The sequence below is a fragment of the Ctenopharyngodon idella genome, chromosome 16 (assembly GCF_019924925.1).
Source record: "Ctenopharyngodon idella isolate HZGC_01 chromosome 16, HZGC01, whole genome shotgun sequence".
NCBI lineage: Eukaryota > Metazoa > Chordata > Actinopteri > Cypriniformes > Xenocyprididae > Ctenopharyngodon > Ctenopharyngodon idella.
The window spans coordinates 5,338,823-5,360,373 of NC_067235.1; the positions used below are offsets into that span (position 1 = coordinate 5,338,823).

A 21,551-nucleotide genomic window follows, 5' to 3' on the forward strand; every position below is an offset into this window, starting at 1 on the left:
TTAAATTCAACCAGCATTTATTGGCATGGGGCATGAAGTATACATGGCTTGATTTTGGCGTACGAGATCTGCTACGTTGCTGCTGCTGTTGCTACTGCTGCTGCTGAGCAAATACAAATTTGTTCAGCTTAGTCAAAGAAAACAACAAGGAAAGGCTGCTGCAAGAATGGTAGAACCCCCTCAAAGCAGTGGACCGCATGGTCCGTGCTACCCAAGTTAAGAAAGCGGCCGGGTAGCTTCGGCCTGATACCCCCCACCCAGCAGATCTGAACGCCAAAATATGTGTACTGCTGCTGCTCCGTAGAGCTATAGGCGCATGTATGACTATCTATGTGTGCCTTGGCCTGCTTTGCCGAGTGGCTTAACACTATTGAGCTTACCTATAAATGTGCATCTGACCTAGTGGCCTAAACTAGAATGATACTGAGCCAGAGCTCATATGCATAAATAACATGCCTATAGAATGTGATTGGTTTTATCTAATGCAGTGTATGGTATGCTGGTTTTTTGATGGTGACCGCTCCGGAACATTTGTCCCCGGTCCCCTGCATCAAACTCAAATCTCGTAGCCGAGATCCTCCCCTCCACTAGCTGAGGATTCAGATACTGTAAAATGCTGCATACACGTCATTGCTAACCTCCGCAAATGATCAATTGAAAATTGTATCTGAATAAATTAATATACCCGGATGCCCAGCACCACCTGATAATTTAAATCAGAGATGTTTCTTGTCCTTTCAAGGTCTTTGGAATTAGGTCTGATGTAGCATTTGTGGGCTGCCGAATTCCAGCGGCCCATTTCTTTAAGGGTAGTGGGTAGTACTCTTGGAATGCTGACATTGCTGCGCCGATTCTGGATGAGTGGTAAGTGTAGAAGCCACGTGAATGACATGGGTGTTTTAACGAACCAGGCCCTGGTCATCAGTTTCCATCAGCTGTAAGGATCTGAGGAGCTGCATTCTCCGAATTTGCAGGAATCGTGACATGAAAGAAGATCAAAACACGGAATTAATGCTGGATAATAAAGTGTGACCTTGTTAAATCTGCCATTTTTGAGTGCTTAAATGTAAGAGAACTATTTAATTTATTTATATTATACAACCTGTGAGAACTGCCACTAGAAAAGTATGGAATGTGGATCAAGAGCTTTCCTTCTGAAGTGGTGAAACATGTAGCGCAGAGGTGTAGGAATAGCTTGGTTGTTGGGAATGTCTTCACTATGCTGTTCAGTAGACGGTTGGGGGGACTTGAAGAGGCTTGGTGCGCTGGGGTCCAGTGTCAGCAACAGGGATGAAACTGTGAATTGAAGAAGCAGATTTTTTTTTAAAATATTTAACTGGTAGTTTGCTTAAGCTTGGCTCTAATGCCTTTAAGACTATGTATGCCTGCTACACACCAAATGCTAACATCGAATGCCTAAACCTAATGGCTAGATTACGTGTGCATGTGTCAAAAGGCAGGAATGTGTCCGATTAGAACGTGCATAAGTGCTCTAACAAGATGGACGCATTGCAAGCTAAGAGATGGAAAATAATCTCCCACACCACCTGAGCAAATAGTATAAAGATTTAGCATCCTTTTATCATTGGAAAAACCTGTATAGTCCCATTGAAAGTTTATGTCATTAGAGATAATGGAGCAATATTCTAACGCGCTTCGGCTGAACCAGCCCGAACACACTAGGTTAACTGAAATCAGCCTTGGAAGTTGGAAGTTGAGCAAATAATAAGTTCCGTTGAAGGTGTATATGCGAGAAGCCCATTACTTTGAACATCCTCATGTACTATGTTTAGTCGCTATATATATTACGTAAAGCTTGCTGCTGCTATAGATTTGAATGTGCAGCTGCTGATAAATGCTTGTATTTACCCCTATGTCAATGCAAGACTGAACACTCTCTTAACAAAAGGCATTGTTTGATGTTTTGTGGAAGGCTAAGCAGTAGAGTGATTGCCCAGCCCCGAATCCAGAAATTCCCCAGAATTTAGTGTGGGTGCTCTAAGCAGATACTACTGTGTAGCAAGCCCTCCACCAATAGATCCCAAGACTGTGGAACTATTTCGATTTAGTTAGTTTAATCGTATTTAGTATGGAACTCAATATTTTAAATATATATTTCTATTATATCTATTAGTCTGAGTTTGCATGCTGGTGAGTTTGCACACCATATCGCTATCCCGTACAGTAGTAAATACAATTTGAGAGTCAGAGGTGACGAGCACCAAACCAAAATATGGCAGACTCAATGATGTAATAACATCTACTCCCTCAACATGAACAGTCCCCCTAATATATATGTTTGCGTGGTTCGTCCAAGATGCATACATGACTTGATAGTTTATTATTCAATCGTTATCCTATTATTCATTATCATAATTTATGATTTAATGCCATAAGCAAATATGTCTATTCATAGCAGTATTTAAATTCTCATACAAATCATTTCATTACCCAGAATTCTTCCAGAATGACTAAACTGTCCATTAAGATATTTCTGAATAAAAATGTTGTCTGATGCCATTTGACGGACTTAACGCAGTCTATGCCACCCGCTGTCTGGGAGAGTGCATAACATCATGCACCCAGCACATCACCTGTTCCACCTGCTGTCCTCAGGGAGATGATACCGGACCATGTAAACCGGAACCACCTGCTGGCCCACAGCTTTTAACCCACTGTAATGACTGTAGACGATTATCTTCAAATTTACATCCGGCCCATCACATTCACCACACTTCCTACGTAAACGCAGTAGCTGGGACTGGAGTACCTGTTGCAGTATATGTCATCTCGTTATTTAGAACAATGACATAAGAACTTGGATTAAAATTACATAATATAAAATATGTTTTACACTTAATTTCATTCACGAGTCACAACCGGTTATCAAATCACTATTATATTTTCTCACTTTAGTACATGAGAACAGGAAAATACAGTAGTTCAAAATTGCATATATCAACACAGTGTTTATCACACACACACACACACACACACACACACACACACAGTGTCGAACACAATAGCTTGGCGCTCATTACAGGAGCACAAACTCATTAACATATAGTCGCGAGATCATGCAAAACATCTACTTGTCTTGCAATTGGCATGTAAGAGTGCCGCTACATCAAGTGGAATGTCCGCACTGCAATGAATCTGTTAGGCCTATACTCCTGTTAAGCAGGAAGCTTCGGAGCGCTATGAATCAGCGTATCGAATCATGATTCGGATCGTGTCAAACAGCCAAACTGCTGAAATCATGTGACTTTGGCGCTCCGAACCGCTGATTCGATACGCTGATTCATAACGCTCCGATGCTTCCTGAAGCAGTGTTTTGAAATCGGCTATCACGTTATTTTTTATTTATTTTTTTTGGCGCACCAAAAATATTCTCGTTGCTTTATAATATTAATATTGAACCACTGTACTCACATGAACTGATTTAAATATGTTTTTAGTACATTAATGGATCTTGAGAGAGGAAATGTCATTGCTGGCTATTGGATTTCAACAAAAATATCTTAATTTGTGTTCCGAAGATTAACGAAGGTCTTATGGGTGTGGAACGGCATGAGGGTGAGTAATTAATGACAGAATTTTCATTTTTGGGTGAACTAACCCTTTAACCCCTGGTTGTTTCAGTGAGAGTGTCTGTGAAAAGCCTTTAGGGTAAAATAATCAGCGAAATGAGATGAGGTGACAAATAATGTTATATTGTTTGTATTTATGATAAACTATATGATAACAGGATGTTATGGTCATTAATATATTTTCTCTAGGTCTTTTTTGATTTATTTGTATGTATTTTTTACTGATACATTCTTAAATACGTTTTACTAAATATTTGTAACACTTTACAAAAAGTTTCATTAGTTAAACATTAGTTAATGTATTAACTAACATGAACTAACCATGAGCAATACGTTTGTTGCTGTATTTACTAATCTTCGTTAATGTTAGTTAATGAAAATACAGTTGTTCATTGTTTGTTCATGTTAGTTCACAGTGCATTAACTAATGTTAACAAGATTTTAATAATGTATTAGTATCTAAGGTTAACTAATGGACCTTATTGTAAAGTGTTACCAAATACTTAAATACTTTAAATGCTGACTGGTTCAGGGGGTCAACAACTTTGGGCATTTAAGTTATTTTTCACATAAATCTGGTCAGCTTACACACTGCTCATACTCAGCCTCTAAAATGTTTGAATTAAATCACCAATACAATATCAGGGGGTAAAGATGTCATTAGAGTTCCTACAATTATGGCTGTGCTCTTGTTACCAGATGAGATGTGATCCCCAGCATTTGGCGCTAAGATTCTTCAGGACGAGGCCTTGATGCCATGAAGATGGTGAGTTTCCCCAATAGCTGCCACTACCCAGATCAAGAGACTGTATTAGTCTATTTTGATAGGTATATATGTTATGTGTCTTTTCTTTTTCATTACAGCCCATCACTGACAGGCTTTCCTGTGTAAACTATCATATTTATCCAAATGAGGTTTGTAAATGCATGAATTCTTTATATTTTACATTAATCATTAATTTTAAATAAAAATTACTTAGAGAAGAAAATGTGACAATGCCTCTCACAAAATGCCATATTAAAGGAATATTCAGAGTGCAAGTCAAAACTGTTTCTTTTGGGCAATATTATGCTAAAAATATCATCTATTGAGCTAAAGTTAAATTGAACCTGGAAGGTTGATTTATGTTACCAGATGTGATACTTTGTAATGGGCATGTACAATGGATTTTGAACTTCACTGTTTTTAATGCAGGGTCTCTGGGATCCCCAGCTGAAGGCATGAAGACATCAGATCTTGGCCTGGACAGATGTACCAACAGTACACCACACCGACCTCTGCTTTTGCATGGATGGCTGATTACTACCATGTTCTGAGAGGGTATTAGTATAGCAAAACTGAGCACCTGTGACAGTGGGATTTCTAGTTGTAAAGAATAATCACACAATGTTTTTTTTTAGGAGTTGCAAACTTTTCTCTCTCTTTCTCTTTTACAAACAACACAACAGTTAAACCTTTTCAAATTCTTTTCTGGTAGTGCACAAGTCCTATTCTACGAAACAGAAATTAAGATATTCATATGCTCACATTTAAGCTGCGGACACACTACTTTGAGCATGCGAAATTTCTTCGGACACTGTAACTGGCGTGATATGATTTCTGCAGAGTCTTTTTATAAACATGAATTTTTAACAACATTTAACAAATAGTATATTCAAAATATAAAAATATACAGTCTACTCGACTTTACTACTTTTTTTTTTTTTTTTTAATTTAGCCAAGAGGTCACACCTTCATGTAGCGATTTTGTACTCTTTACACATAGTCGTGTGATGCGAATTCGCAGGTCAGAGTTCCAAACCAAACTTTTTGCATGAGCTTGCGTTTCTGGTCTCCCACATTTGTGTGCATATGAATGGAGGTCAATGGAATGAAAAGCGTAGTGTGACCGCACCTTTATTCTACAGTTGCAGTACACCTGTATCAAAAGTGTGAAGTCATGGACAGATTTTATTTGTGAACTGATATGCGAGATCTCACATATGACACATCAGTATGTGACATCCCACTCAAACACGTGCTCTATCCAGTAATAAACATGTTCTTGTCGTTATTAATCAATCAGTAATCAACACAGCACCACCCTGAAATTGCCTTGCACTGTAGAATTATGGTTTTGGCAAGAAATGAAAAGTAGCCAATTATTTATTATAAATGCTACTATTTTACAATTAATATTTAAGACTATGTTAGAGAGGAATAGAAGTCATTTTTATGGATGATAGGATTTTTTCATTACAGGTCATTTATTTGAACGATCAGCAAAAATTTGAGCCTATGAGTTTAATAATTTGAATTCGTAGAATAAGTTTAGTACAAATTTAACTGTTGTGTTTGTGAGAGAGAAAAGAAAACTACAAGTTTGAAAATCCTAATACATTTTCTCAGTGACTACTGAAATATTCTCTACAAATTCCACTGTCACAGGTGCTCAATTTTGCTACAATAATATATTATACAGCACATGCATAATTTCAGACAATATTCTGATTAAATTTCCAGTCTCATTTTACCAATGACAAACCACGTCTATCTTATTAACTACTATTCATTTTGTGTATAATCAATATATAAACAAGTGATATTTAATTCTTAACGAGGGATTGGCTGGACCCTGCTGACCCAATCAGTATTTCTTGTCCAATGGTCATACTTTAATTTTTACCGGTTTCTCTAGTATTGCATCTTTCTCATGGGCATTTCATTTCACACTTTTCAGTGTGGGTTAAACCTCTATTTGGCCCATAATATGTATTTTTTTTTTAAAAAAGTAATTAAAAATAGTTTTGTCTATTCTATTGAAATTGTGGGTTACATCTTTGTCACCTTTTTCACCCAAGGAGTTTACATTCCTGATAATACAAGAGCGAGGAACTTACATTTTAATTACAAAGGAAAACCAATTCATCTGCTATATTCTTCTGTCCTCCGTTTTCAAGGGTAAGATTTATTTATAAACCATCAACTCACCCATGTCTTTATTTTTGTGGAACACAAAAGGAGAGAGTCACTTAGTCTAAGTCACCATTAGAAAAGAAAAAGCGATAGTGAATTGTGACTGAGGCTGTCAGTCTTTTGATGTTCTGCCTTAATAATAATAATAATAATAATAAGTTTTATTTATATAGCGCCTTTCCAGGGCTCAAGGACGCTTTACAATTATCAAGGAAGAGATAATACAAGTAGACAATGAAGAAAACAATAATGGACAGGGAAGCATACAGAAGAATAGAGTCAAATACAGAACTACAAAACAGGACTTAAGAGACATAACATAACATTCAGAGAAATATTAGTAATAATGCAGAGCAATCAATTCATCAAATCAGAGGTATAACATTCAGAAAACAGGTGAGTTTTGAGTAATGATTTAAATTCAGAGATATTATTAACACAACAGAGTGAGCGGGGGAGAGAATTCCAGAGTTTTGGTGCGATAGTACTGAATGATCTGCCCCCCATTGAAGAGAGGCGATGCCGAGGGACAACGAGAAGGCCAGAGTCAGAGGAACGTAGTGAGCGAGTCGGTGTGTAGGGGATGAGCATATTACAAAGATAAGAGGGAGCCAAGCCATGCAAAGATTTAAAAGTGTGCAGGAGAATTTTGAATTTAATACGGTAGGCAACTGGAAGCCAGTGGAGATCATATAAAATTGGGGTGATGTGAGCAGAGCGCTTGGTATGGGTGAGTATTCTAGCAGCAGAGTTTTGAATGTATTGTAATTTGGAAATGGAGCTGGCAGGTAGACCAATGAAAAGGGCATTACAGTAATCAAGGCGTGATGAGACAAATGCATGGATGACAGTTTTGGCGTCTTTGTTACTGATGAAGGGACGGAGTTGGGCAATGCGACGTAGATGAAAGAATGCAGATTTGGTAATAGAGGTAATATGAGACTGAAAGAAAAGGGTGGAGTCAATGATTACACCTAAATTTTTAACAGTATTGGATGTTTTGATGTGAGAACCAGCAATTTCACAGGTGAAATTGGTAGAAATATTGCTGGTGAGTGAGGGAGTTCCAATGAAAATAATCTCAGTTTTGTCCATGTTGAGTTTCAGAAAATTTGAATTAAGCCAATCTTTTATGTCTCTCACACAAGCGGAGATTTTGTCAGTTTGGGGAGGTAGAGTAGGTGTGCAGAGTGAGTATAATTGAATGTCATCAGCGTAAAAGTGATAGTTAAGACCATGATGTTGTAAAATCTGACCTAGTGGTATGATGTAAATTATGAATAATAAAGGCCCGAGAACGGATCCCTGGGGAACACCTCGCTTCAGGGGGACAGTAGGTGATTGAAAATCCTTAACTGAGATGTAGAACTGTCTGTCAGAGAGATAGGAAGAGAACCAAGAAAGAGCAGTACCAGAAATACCCAAATCAGAGAGACGAGAGACAAGTAATTCATGGGAGACGGTATCGAAGGCAGAGCTGAGGTCGAGCAGCAGAAGTATAGACAGAGAACCAGAGTCACCAGAAAGCAGTAGATCATTCACTACCTTTACAAGTGCAGTTTCAGTACTATGGAGGGGGCGAAAACCAGATTGAAAGGGATCAAAGAGATTATTTTCACCTAGAAAAGACTGGAGTTGGGAGGCAACAGTGCTTTCCAGTAATTTAGCTATGAAGGGTAAATTTGAAATAGGACGATAATTAGATAGAACTGAGGGGTCGAGGTTGGGTTTCTTGAGAACAGGGGTAACTGCAGCAGTTTTGAGAGGTAGAGGAAATGAAGCAGAAGTAAGAGATGTATTGATGAAGTGAGAGATAGGTGCAGAGATGAAAGAATGGCAAAGTTTCAGGAGAGAAGTAGGAGCAGGATCAAGTTGACAGGAAGAAGAGTTGGATTTCAAGATTAACTTAGAGACAGAAGATGGGGTTGTCAAAGAAAAACAAGACAGAGTTTGACTGGATAGATTTGGTGGATAGTTGAGCTTTGTATCAGTAGAGAAGCATTGGTGGATGGCATCAGTCTTTTCAAGCAAATAATCCAGAAAAGAACAGCAAAGCTCATTAGAAGCTATGGCGTCTTGGGGTGGAGGTTTAGTAAGCTTATTTATTGTATTGAATACTGCTTTTGGCCTGTTACTTGATTTATTAATTGTGGCAGAGACAAAACTAGAGCGAGCCGAGATGAGAGCAGATTTGTATATTTTGAGATGATCAAGAAAAGCTAAATAATGTACAGTAAGACCGGTTTTTCTGTAGAGACGCTCAAGCCGTCTACCAGTAGCCTTAAGAATACGGAGCTCAGGGGTATACCAAGGAGAAGAGTGGGAAGAAGGGACACTTCTGGTCTTAATAGGAGCATGCTGCTGTAAGATTTCAGAAATTATGGAGTGATATTTAGATAATATCATGGAGGGAGAAGATATATCAAAGACATCAGAGAGGTTCGAAGAAACAATAGAGGTACAGAATGATGCAGTATCAATAGCTTTCAGATTGCGGTATGAAATAACAGTTTTAAGGCATTTTTTACGCATAGGCAGATTTAAGCTAAAATCAAGAAGTTTGTGATCAGAGATACCAGTGTCAGAGGAAGAGATGGAACAGATATCAACCCTTGATGTACAGATCAGATCAAGGATATGACCACGAGTATGGGTAGGAAAATGAACATTCTGAGTCAGATTAAAACATTCAAAAACAGACAGTAATTGATTAGTGTTAGAGCAAACAGTATCGACATGAATATTGAAGTCACCAAGCAGGAGAATGGGAAATGTTAATGAACAGGCAAGGGTTAACAGTTCACTGAGTTCAGAAAAAAAGTTGGACAGGGCTTTAGGAGGACGATAGAGCAAGATAATTATAAGAGAGTCAGCCTTCAATACCATATATTCAAATGAATTGGTATCATGAAAATTAAGTTGCGTGAGTCGGAGATTGTCTCTATAAATGACAGCGAGACCACCCCCTTTACCATGCAGACGAGGTCTGGACAGATACTTATATCCTTCAGGTGTGAGAAGATTCAACTGCAGAAAATCATCCGGAACTTGCCAAGTTTCAGTGAGAAGAAAAATGTCAAGCTTATTGTCAGTGATAATTTCATTAAGATAAGGGGCTTTGTCCGATATTGATCGACAGTTCAGAAGCGCAAAGTGACGATGCAGGGAATTCAAGTTAGCGGGATGTTGCTGGGCATCAGTGAGATAAATTAAAGAGCGATGTATAGTATTGCCGGCGGGTAACTGTCTGGTCATGGACGACAATCTATGGTTAGTCCAGATGCACGGAAGGGAATCAGGCTTAGAGCAAAAGGTACTCCTGAAGACACGCCGTGAGCGGTGAATGTATCGTGGGCGCCGGAGAATCCTTAGACTCCGACAGCATTCATACGTCACAGAATCGAGACGTGGGTGGCAGTTCAAGGCCCTTAGCTGTGATGGTAAATATCCAATATCCATTATGAAAGTGAGATAGAAAATTAGGCAGATAAAAGAAAAAAGACAAACTTTTGCCCGAGGCATGTTAGTACTGAGCAAATGCGAGCCGATCACAGGCTAAAACCACGTTAGCCAGGACCTGAACGCCACTTCACCAAAAAGGGCATACTAAATAGGAGACAACACACCCAGATAGCAAGCTATTAAACGAACAGCGCAACCGACTGAGAGAGCGGTAACTCACCCATCAGAAGAGCCGAACGTGGTGGAGGCGTTAACAGGTAGAGGGCTCGCAGCAGCCCGGTGGCAAGCTCACAGACAACAGGAGTTTGAAAATGATAATAGTCCAGTTCAAAGATCAGCAGTGAGAAATGGAGTAATCCAGACAGAATACTGAAAAAATAATCCAAACAGAACGGTGGAAAAACATGTAACAAAACATACAAACAGTCCAGGTGTGAAGCGGCAGCACAGACGCGTTCTCGACCCGGAAGTAGAATCTCCAGTAGAGTAGGGTTTGGTGTATATACTGTTCAAAAGATTCTGAATGATGCCTTACATCTCCTTTTGTGCTCCAATAAAAATAACATGTTTGATACAAAAGAACATGACCAGTTTTGTTCTTGAGTAAATATTGCTTTTAATTTTTTAACTTGAGACTGTTTGGCCTGTAATTTTCTTGTATACCTCTGTGTATTTGAATGTAAATGCTCTATTAGTCATATTGACGGTTTGTATATAGAAGGTTGTATGCTCTAAACATGCAGGCTATCTGTAACTGTATTTTGTAAATATTAAAACAATGTTAACTGAATGTGATGTGTGATTATTACATAAACATGCTCATTTATCTATTAGTATTAAGTATTTGGGATTTTTAAAAATGAAAATGTGTTAACTGGGTAAAACTTTAGCCCAACTGAAATCAACATCGATTCTAGGTTGATTCTGTGTCACTGCTCTCTGGGTGTAGCGTGAAAGTTTCATCCTAAATAAATAAAGGCCCTAGAAAGCCTCTGCACAGCGGCCAGTATTTACAGCTTTGCATCGTCCACACATCGGCCGGAGAGCATTCGCGATCAGAGGCCAACGTCTCGGCGACATTTTCCCGATTAGCAAATGCTCCGTGAGCTACGTCCCGGCGATGGAACTTTGTCCATCGAGACAACATCAGCCCGACGTATGTGTGTTATCTGGGAAGACGCACTCAGGATGAACAAAACATGTCCGTGATCGTCACACAGCCCAGCAACGTGCTGCAACGGAACACCCAATGCTCTCCACGCGACCCATAAGCTTTGCCAGGTAAAAGCCTAATTATGGCGTCAACCAGTAACGTTACTTGCTTCGTTGAAAGTACTGAAACTACCTTGCACGCTTTAGGTGAGTTGAAGGAAGACCTTTCTGAAGGACAGCAGTGAAATCCGATACTGAAATTGTATCCGACATGAGCATAACTCTCCGTTCGTCCCGTAGTTCCCATTCAGTCGGTCATGTTCGACGTATGTCGGACAGACCGACGAATAGGAATCTTGCTAGAGAGGCCAATCTGCTTCGAGTGTAACTAAACGAGCCAATGCACATTGGCATGCAATCATATGCATCAGCTGCTCGCCCCGCAGCGTGGGTATTTAACGAGCAGCAGGTGCGTTGCATCTTCAGCTTTTCGCTGAGGAGCCGAACAGATGCGTCTGTTTTTCTGCAAGCAAGTGTCTTCTAGATGAGTCCAGCTCTTCATACTGCTCTTCTCTCGGTGCGGGCGGACTGCATAGCAGCGGGGTCGAGTCCTCTCTTTCTTTTGATTATTTTTCTTTTTTTGCTTTATTTGAGCAAAGCTGTTCCCAGCTGTAAAGGGCTGTTTTCACGGCCGGTAACAGTGCGCCGTTCCCCTGCATGCTTCAGCACTTTTAAAGAGCAAGTCCCTGAAAGAGCTTACACAAGTAGAGCTTGCGTCTTTTTAAAGATGACATTCTACTTGTGTGTTTCTGGAAGCGGTCGTTACCTGGCACCGAGGGATGGTCACAATCGCTGCATCACGTGTCTGGGCTTAAAGCACGCTGAGGCAGCGTTCGTGGATGAATCATGTACCCATTGTGGGAAGATGACCATCTCGGAGTTCTCGGAGTTCTCGGCTGTACAGAAGCAGACTGAGGCCATCAGTCACATCCTGCCGCGGCGGTCAGCTGCTGCGTCCACCCATCCGCTGCCGGCAGCACCTCAGCCTGCTCGTCGCCGAGGGCGCCCCCCTGCGGCTGCCCCCGCTCCCACGCCGCCGCAGCAGCAGCCTCCATCCAAGCGGCGCCGTGGAGCCAGTCGCAAGCGGGGTGCCCAGCCCGTCCAGGCCCCCGCCAAGAGGGGTGGTAAAGCCAAGAGCAAGAAGCCCTAGGACGGGTGACCCATTTTGTTTCTGTTCCGCTGCTGGCTCAACAGCCAGCGGTACCCAAATTTTCAAAAAAAGAGCAGTTTCCTTCATCTCCGGGTCCGAAGAGGGCTCGGAGAGCAGTGGGAGGGCAAGAACCTCTCCACTCTCATCCCCCTCTTCCCTCGCCAGAGGGCAGCAGTGTGCAGTTCGAGAAGGCGGCCAAAGCCTGTCCTGCGCCCCCTGCCCGACCTTGGAACCAGGTAAGTGTTGCTCAGCACACTCTGACCCCGCTACGGGCTGCCTCGCTAAGAGAGCTTCCCGAGCCGCGTCCTTGCGTTCCACCTCGCTGCCCCACTGCGGGTACACCTACGGTTCCTTTGATCCCGCTTGTACGGTCTCTGCGAGCCTGGTTAGAGCTCCCCAGTCCGTCTCGCTGGCTCATTCGGACCATCAGGCTCGGCTATGCGTTTCAGTTCGCCTGCCGTCCCCCCAAGTTCAGGGGCGTCCACTTCACTTCAGTGAAAGCTGTCGATGCCCATCTCTTGCGTGCGGAGATTGCAGTCCTACTGGCGAAGGACGCGATAGAGCCAGTCCCTCCAGCCGATATGAGGTCAGGGTTCTACAGTCCCTACTTCATTGTACCCAAGAAAAGCAGGGGGTAACGACTGATCTAGGACCTGCGAGTTTTGAATCAGAGCCTCCACAAGCTACCGTTCAAAATGCTCACGCAGAAACGCATTTTCGAGTGCATCCGTCCCCAAGATTGGTTTGCAGCGATCGACCTGAAGGACACGTACTTTCATGTCTCGATTCTACCTCGACACAGGCCGTTCCTGCACTTTGCGTTCGAGGGTCGAGCATATCAGTACAAGGTCCTACCCTTCGGGCTGGCCCTGTCTCCCCACGTCTTCACAAAGGTCGTGGAGGAAGCCCTTGTTCCCATGAGAGAACAGGGTGTTCGCATTCTCAACTATCTTGACGACTGGCTTATTTTAGCGCAGTCTCGGGTTCAGTTGTGCGAACACAGGGACCTGGTGCTCAGTCACCTCAGCCAGTTGGGCCTTCAGGTCAACTGGGAAAAGAGCAAACTCTCCCCCGTGCAGAGGATCTCTTTTCTCGGTATGGAGTTGGATTCGGTCGAACAGATGGAGCACAGAGGAACGTGTTCAGTTGGTGTTGAACTGCCTGAATACGTTCAAAGGCAGGACAGCGGTCCCACTGAAATTCTTTCAGAGGCTCCTGGGGCATATGGCAGCCGCAGCGGCAGTAACCCCACTCGGTTTGCTTCATATGAGACCACTTCAGCACTGGCTTCACGGCCGAGTCCTGAGATGGGCGTGGCAATGCGGCACATTCCGAGTGGCAATCACTCCGGAATGCCGCCAAACCTTCAGCCCGTGGTCAGAACTCTTGTTTCTGCGGGCAGGAGTGCCCCTAGAGCAGGTGTCCCGGCATGCTGTGGTGTTCACAGATGCCTCTGCCGCCGGATGGGGTGCCACGTACAACGGGCATGCAGTATCAGGGGTTTGGATGGGCCCCCAACTGCATTGGCACATCAACTGCCTTGAGTTGCTAGCAGTACGCCTTGCCCTGAGCCGCCTGAAAGGGCCGTTACGGGGCAAGCATGTGCTGGTCCGTACGGACAACACTGCGACTGTGGCGTACATCAACCGTCAAGGTGGTCTACGCTCCCGTCGCATGTCACAACTCGCCCGCCATCTCCTCCTTTGGAGTCAGAATCATCTGAGGTCGCTTCGAGCCATTCATGTTCCTGGTGTGCTCAACCGTGTGGCCGACGAGCTCTCACGAGCTGTGCTGCCGGGAGAGTGGCGACTCCACCCCCAGGTGGTCCAGCTGATTTGGAGGGAGTTCGGAGAGGCTCAGGTAGACCTGTTTGCCTCGCCAGAAACCTCTCACTGCCAGCTGTTTTACTTCCTGTCCACAGCTGGCCCCGGGGCCTTCGCAAATATGCGTTTCCCCCAGTGAGCCTACTTGCACAGACCTTGTGCAGAGTCAGGGAGGACGAGGAGCAGGTCCAGCTAGTTGCGCCCTATTGGCCCAACCGGACCTGGTTCCCGGAACTCTCGCTCCTCTGAGAAAAGACCTTCTTTCTCAGAGACGGGGCACTCTTTGGCACCCGCGTCCAGACCTCTGGAAACTCCATGTCTGGTCCCTGGACGGGACGCGGAGGTTCTAGGTGACTTACCCCCCGAGGTACTTAACACCATCACTTCTGCACGTGCACCGTCTACGAGACGTGCTTACGCCTTGAAGTGGGACCTGTTCGTCGAGTGGTGCTCTTCTCGCCGGGAAGACCCCCAAAGATGCTCGATCAGAGTCGTGCTTTCATTCTTGCAGCAAGGATTGGAGCGTAGGCTGTCCCCCTCCACCCTCAAAGTTCATGCTGCCGCAATTTCCGCATACCACGACCACATCAATGGCAAGTCTGTTGGTAAGCACGACCTGGTCGTCAGGTTCCTTAGGGGGGCGAGACGATTAAGTCCTCCTCGACCCCCCTCCTTACCCTCTTGGGACCTTGCTCTGGTGCTTCGAGCTCTCCAGAATGCTCCCTTTGAGCCCTTGTAGTCAGCAGACTTAAAGATTCTGTCTATGAAGCCTTTGCTGCTGGTTGCGTTGGCCTCCATCAAGAGGGTAGGGGACCTGCAGGCATTTTCGGTTGACGAATCGTGCCTAGAGTTCGGGCCGGGTGACAGCCACGTGGTACTGAGACCCCGGCCTGGCTATGTGCCCAAGGTTCCTACCACTCCCTTCAGGGACCAGGTAGTGAGCCTGCAAGCGCTGCCCCCGGAGGAGGCAGACCCAGCCCTCGCTTTGCTCTGTCCAGTTCGCGCCTTACGACTGTACATAGACAGAACTCAAAGCTTCAGGATCTCAGACCAGCTCTTTGTCTGTTACGGAGGCCAGCAGAAGGGAAAGGCTGTCTCCAAGCAGAGGATGGCCCACTGGATAGTGGACGCCATCGCCTTGGCTTACCAAGCTCAAGGCGTGCCCTGCCCGCTCAGGTTGCATGCTCACTCTACGAGAGGTGTTGCATCCTCCTGGGCGCTGGCTCGTGGCGCCTCGCTGACAGACATTTGTAGAGCTGCGGGCTGGGCGACACCTAACACGTTCGCTAGATTCTATAGCCTTCGTGTCGAGCCGGTCTCCTCCCGTGTTCTCACCTCAGGTCAGAGGCACGGAGAGGCCCCGGCTTAGTGTCGGCTTGCTGCGCTTACTTGCGCTTATTACTCCAGAGAGTCTCTACAAGGCAGACCCTGTTGAGTCCTCCGATCTTCCTCCGGCAGCCGAAGTGGCGGAGCGTCTGGCACCAGGCCTATACTCCGTTGTATCCTTGAGAACCGGATTTAGACTGGGTACCATATGTGTGACCCTACAGGGATCCCATATGTGTAGTTCCACAGTTGCTCCTAAACGAAGCCCGTGTCTTTCCCTCTGGGAGAACCCACCTCTTATCAGGTTGGAGTCACCCCTGTACTTCCATATGTAGTACAGCCCTATGGGGTTAGTCCATATGTACTCTCCACATAGCTCCTTCAGGGAAGGATGTGGCTTCCGCAGTGTTCCCTTCCAGTGGAAGGGTACGCTTTCCCAGTGTTATCCAATAGTCTCACTGAATGGGTTTTTTGGGGAACAGCAGTGATCGACACTCTCTGTGCTAGCCCTGTCCCACCGTCCATAGGCAAGGGGGTACAGGAGGCTTGCACAGAGCGCTGGAAGGGGGCAGCCCCTGTGGCGCTTTGGTAGGGATTTCTATTCGTCGGTCTGTCCGACGTACGTCGAACGTGACCGACTGAATGGGAACGTCTCGGTTACAAAGGTAACCCTCGTTCCCTGAAGGAGGGAACGGAGACGTACGTCCCGTCGCCACAGTCGCTGTACCCCGCTGATGCTGCCGCCTAACCTGTTCGGCTCCTCAGCGAAAACCTGAAGATGCAACGCACCTGCTGCTCGTTAAATTCCCACGCTGCGGTGCGAGCAGCTGATGCATATGATTGCATGCCAATGTGCATTGGCTCATTTAGTTACACTCGAAGCAGATTGGCCTCTCTAGCGAGATTCCTATTCGTCGGTCTGTCCGACGTACGTCTCCGTTCCCTCCTTCAGGGAACAAGGGTTACCTTTGTAACTGAGACGTTATGAGTAGTGTATATTTCCCAAGAGAGTATGTAGCTGCTCACGTACTTACTATGCTAATGTGCATTTTTATCAAGAGTAATCAATCCGTGGTTAGCAGATAATTGAACTATGTTACTCGATTGCGAAACATAACTTCTGCTAGCGTTCTACATGCTGCTGATATTCGCTAATATGGTCATTTGTTTTAGCATGTTGCTGCTGTGATACACCCCCCAGATAACACACATACGTCGGGCCGATGTTGTCTCGATGGACAAAGTTCCATCGGCGGGACGTAGCTCACGGAGCATTTGCTCATCGGGAAAATGTCGCCGAGGCGTCGGCCTCTGATCGCGAATGCTCTCCGGCCGATGTGTGGACGATCCAAAGCTGTAAATACTGGCCGCTGTGCAGGGGCTTTCTAGGGCCTTTATTTATTTAGGCGGAACCTTTCAGGCTACACCCAGAGAGCACACTGACACAGAATCAACATCGATGTTTCTCACGACATCAAAGACCAACGTCAGACACGCCATTCAAAACTAACGGGAAATCTACGCGGATCGTTTGCTTACCTTATGCTGAAACGATGTTGATTTCAGTTGGGCTGAAGTTTTACACAGTTAACACATTTTCGTTTTTGAAAATCTCAAATACTTAATACTAATAGATAAATGAGCATGTTTATGTAATAATCACACATCACATTCAGTTAACATTGTTTTAATATTTACAAAATACAGTTACAGATAGCCAGCATGTTTAAGGCATACATCCTCCTATATACAACCTGTCAATATGACTAATAGAGAAGGCATTTACATTCAGATACACGCAGAGGTATACAGAAAATTACAGGCTAAACAGTCTCAAGTTAAAAAAAAATCAAAAGCAATATTTACTCATGAACAAAACTGGTCATGTTCTTTTGTACCAAACATGTTATTTTTATTGGAGCACTAAAGGAGATGTAAGGCAGAACATCAAGAGACTGACAGCCTAAGTCACAATTCACTATCAGTTTCTTTTCTAAAGGTGACTGAGACTAAGTGACTCTCTCCTTTTGTGTTCCACAAAAATAAAGACATATGGGTGGGTAGATGGTTTATAAAGAAATCTTACCCTTGAAAATGGAGGACAGAAGAATATAGCAGATGAATTGGTTTTCCTTTGTAATTAAAATGTAAGTTCCTCGCTCTTGTATTATCAGGAATGTAAACTCCTTGGGTGAAAAAGGTGACAAAGATGTAACCCACAATTTCAATAGCATAGACAAAACTATTTTTAATTACTTTAAAAAAAATACATATTATGGGCCAAAAAAGAGGTTTAACCCACACTGAAAAGTCATAAAATGCCCATGAGAAGGATGCAATACTAGAGAAACCGGAAAATTAAAGTATGACAATTGGACGAGAAATACTGATTGGGTCAGCAGGGTCCATCCAATCCCTCGTTAAGAATTAAATATCACTTGTTTATATATTGATTATACACAAAATGAATAATAGAAATTTAATCAGAATATTGTCTCAAATTATGCATGTGCTGTATAATATATAGTATTATTGTAGCAAAACTGAGCACCTGTGACAGTGGAATTTGTAGAGAATATTTCAGTAGTCACTGAGAAAATGTATTAGGATTTTCAAACTAGTAGTTTTCTTTTCTCACAAACACAACAGTTAAATTTGTACTAATCTTATTCTACGAATTCAAATTATTAAACTCATAGGCTCAAATTTTTGCTGATCATTCAATTAAATGACCTGTAATGAAAAAATCCTATCATCCATAAAAATGGCTTCTATCCCTCTCTAACATAGTCTTAAATATTAATTGTAAAATAGTAGCATTTATAAAAAATAATTGGCTATTTTTCATTTCTTGCCAAAACCATGATTCTACAGTGCAAGGCAATTTCAGGGTGGTGCTGTGTTGATTACTGATTGATTAATAACGACAAGAACATGTTTATTACTGGATAGAGCACGTGTTTGAGTGGGATGTCACATACTGATGTGTCATATGTGAGATCTCGCATATCAGTTCACAAATAAAATCTGTCTATGACTTCACACTTTTGATACAGGTGTACCGCAACTGCAGAATAAAGGTGCGGTCACACTACGCTTTTCATTCCATTGACCTCCATTCATTTGCACACAAATGCGGGAGACCAGAAACGCAAGCTCATGCAAAAAGTTTGGTTTGGAACTCTGACCTGCAAATTCACATCACACGACTATGTGTAAAGAGTACAAAATCGCTACATGTAGGTGTAACCTCTTGGCTAAATTTAAAAAAAAAAAAAGTCGAGTAGACTGTATATTTTTATATTTTGAATATACTATTTGTTAAATGTTGAATTCATGTTTATAAAAAGACTCTGCAGAAATCATATCACGCCAGTTACAGTGTCTGAAGAAATTTTGCATCCTCAAAGTAGTGTGTCCGCAGCTTAAATGTGAGCATATGAATATCTTAATTTCTGTTTCGAAGAATAGGACTTGTGCACCACCAGAAAAGAATTTGAAAAGATTTAACTGTTGTGTTGTTTGTAAGAGAGAAAGAGAGAGAAAAGTTTGCAACTTCTAAAAAACATTGTGTGATTATTCTTTACAACTAGAAATCCCACTGTCACAGGTGCTCAGTTTTGCTATAGTAATACCCTCTCAGAACATGGTAGTAATCAGCCATCCATGCAAAAGCAGAGGTCGGTGTGGTGTACTGTTGGTACATCTGTCCAGGCCAAGATCTGATGTCTTCATGCCTTCAGCTGGGGATCCCAGAGACCCTGCAATAAAAATAGTAGAGTTCAAAATCCATTGTACATGCCCATCACAAAGTATCACATGGTAACATAAATCAACATTCCAGGTTCAATTTAACTTTAGCTCAATAGACAATATTTGTAGCATAATATTGCCCAAAAGAAACAGTTTTGACTTGCACTCTGAATATTCCTTTAATATGGCATTTTGTGCGAGGCCTTGTCACATTTTCTTCTATAAGTAATTTTTATTCAAAATTAATGATTAATATAAAATATAAAGAATTCATGCATTTACAAACCTCATTTGGATAAATATGATAGTTTACACAGGAAAGCCTGTCAGTTATGGGCTGTAATGAAAAAGAAAAGACACATAACATATATACCTATCAAAATAGACTAATACAGATAGACTATACTAATACAGTCTCTTGATCTGGGATAGTGGCAGCTATTGGGGAAACTCACCATCTTCATGGCATCAAGGCCTTTGTCCTGAAGAATCTCAGCGCCAAAAAGATGATCACATCTCATCTGGTAACAAGAGCACAGCCATAATTGTAAGAACTCTAATGACATCTTTACCCCCTGATATTGTATTGGTGATTCAATTCATACATTTTAGAGGCTGAGTATGAGCAGTGTGTAAGCTGACCAGATTTATGTGAAAAATAACAAATGCCTAAAGTTGTTGACCCCCTGAACCAGTCAGCATTTAAAGTATTTAAGTATTTGGTAACACTTTAGAATAAAGTCCATTAGTTAACCTTAGATACTAATACATTATTAAAATTTTGTTAACATTAGTTAATGCACTGTGAACTAACATGAACAAACAATGAACAACTGTATTTTCATTCACTAACATTAACGAAGATTAGTAAATACAGCAACAAATGTATTGCTCATGGTTAGTTCATGTTAGTTAATAATTAACTAATGTTTAACTAATGAAACTTCTTGTAAAGTGTTACCAAATATTTAGTAAAACGTATTTAAGAATGTATCAGTAAAAAATACATACAAATAAATAACTCAAAAAAGACCTAGAGAAAATATATTAATGACCATAACATCCTGTTATCATAATAGTTTATCATAAATACAAACAATATAACATTTGTCACCTAACCTCATTTCGCTGATTATTTTACCCTAAAGGCTTTTCACAGACACTCTCACTGAAACAACCAGGGGTTAAAGGGTTAGTTCACCCAAAAATGAAAATTCTGTCATTAATTACTCACCTTCATGCCGTTCCACACCCGTAAGACCTTCGTTCATCTTTGGAACACAAATTAAGATATTTTTGTTGAAATCCGACAGCCAGCAATGACATTTCCTCTCTCAAGATCCATTAATGTACTAAAAACATATTTAAATCAGTTCATGTGAGTACAGTGGTTCAATATTAATATTATAAAGCGACAAGAATATTTTTGGTGCGCCAAAAAAAAATAAATAAATAACGTGATAGCAGATTTCAAAACACTGCTTCAGAAAGCATCGGAGCGTTATGAATCAGCCTATCGAATCATGATTCAGATCGCGTGTCAAACTACCAACGGCTGAAATCACAGCAGATTCGATACACTGTGCTCATTGTGCTCCGATGCTTCCTGAAGCAGTGTTTTGAAATCGGCCATCACTAAAGTCGTTATTTTGTTTTTTTTGGCGCACCAAAAATATTCTTGTCGCTTTATAATATTAATATTGAACCACTGTACTCACATGAACTGATTTAAATATGTTTTTAGTACCTTTATAGATCTTGAGAGAGGAAATGTCATTGCTCCCTATGAAGGCCTCACGGAGCCATCGGATTCCAACTAAAATATCTTAATTTGTGTTCAGAAGATTAATGAAGGCCTTACAGGTGTGGAACGGCATGAGGGTGAGTAAACGACAGAATTTTCATTTTTGGGTGAACTAACCCTTTAATAGACAGTAAGGTAGTTACTGTTAGCAATTAAGGATGGATATCAGGTAGGATTTAGGGATGTTGTAGAATAAGTTCATGCAGAATAAGGCATTAATATCAGCTTTATAAGTAATAATAAACAGCCAATATGCAAGCTAATAAGCAACTAGTTTAAAGTGAGAATTGTTCCCCATACCTTTACCCTTTGTGGAAAAAATGCGTATGAAGTTATTTAATGAGCTTTCTCAGTTCACCTGAGTTTCCTAAAGTTACTCCTGTCAGCAGCTCTTCCCCCTCCGGTGTTGTAGATTTGTTCACTCCTGAAATCACAGAACATTTTTTCTTCAATGTGATTGGTATTAAATTATTAA

The 21,551-nt window shown here is 42.2% G+C and overlaps 1 protein-coding gene across 4 annotated transcripts in view; it reads right to left on the reverse strand.

Annotated features, from left to right (window-relative positions):
• The window catches only part of arnt (aryl hydrocarbon receptor nuclear translocator), a 153,552-nt gene continuing 132,001 nt past the window's right edge, over nt 1–21,551 (reverse strand). For 3 of the 4 annotated variants that reach the window (XR_007925709.1, XR_007925708.1, XR_007925707.1), the window contains exons 22-24: nt 21,435–21,500; nt 2,595–2,770; nt 1–1,296 (exon numbers count right to left, since the gene is read on the reverse strand). The gene's annotated coding sequence lies outside the window, so the exon portion shown is untranslated. Of the gene's footprint in view, nt 1,297–2,594; nt 10,842–21,434; nt 21,501–21,551 lie in introns of those variants that run through there. The other variant, XR_007925706.1, reaches the window with a different exon arrangement.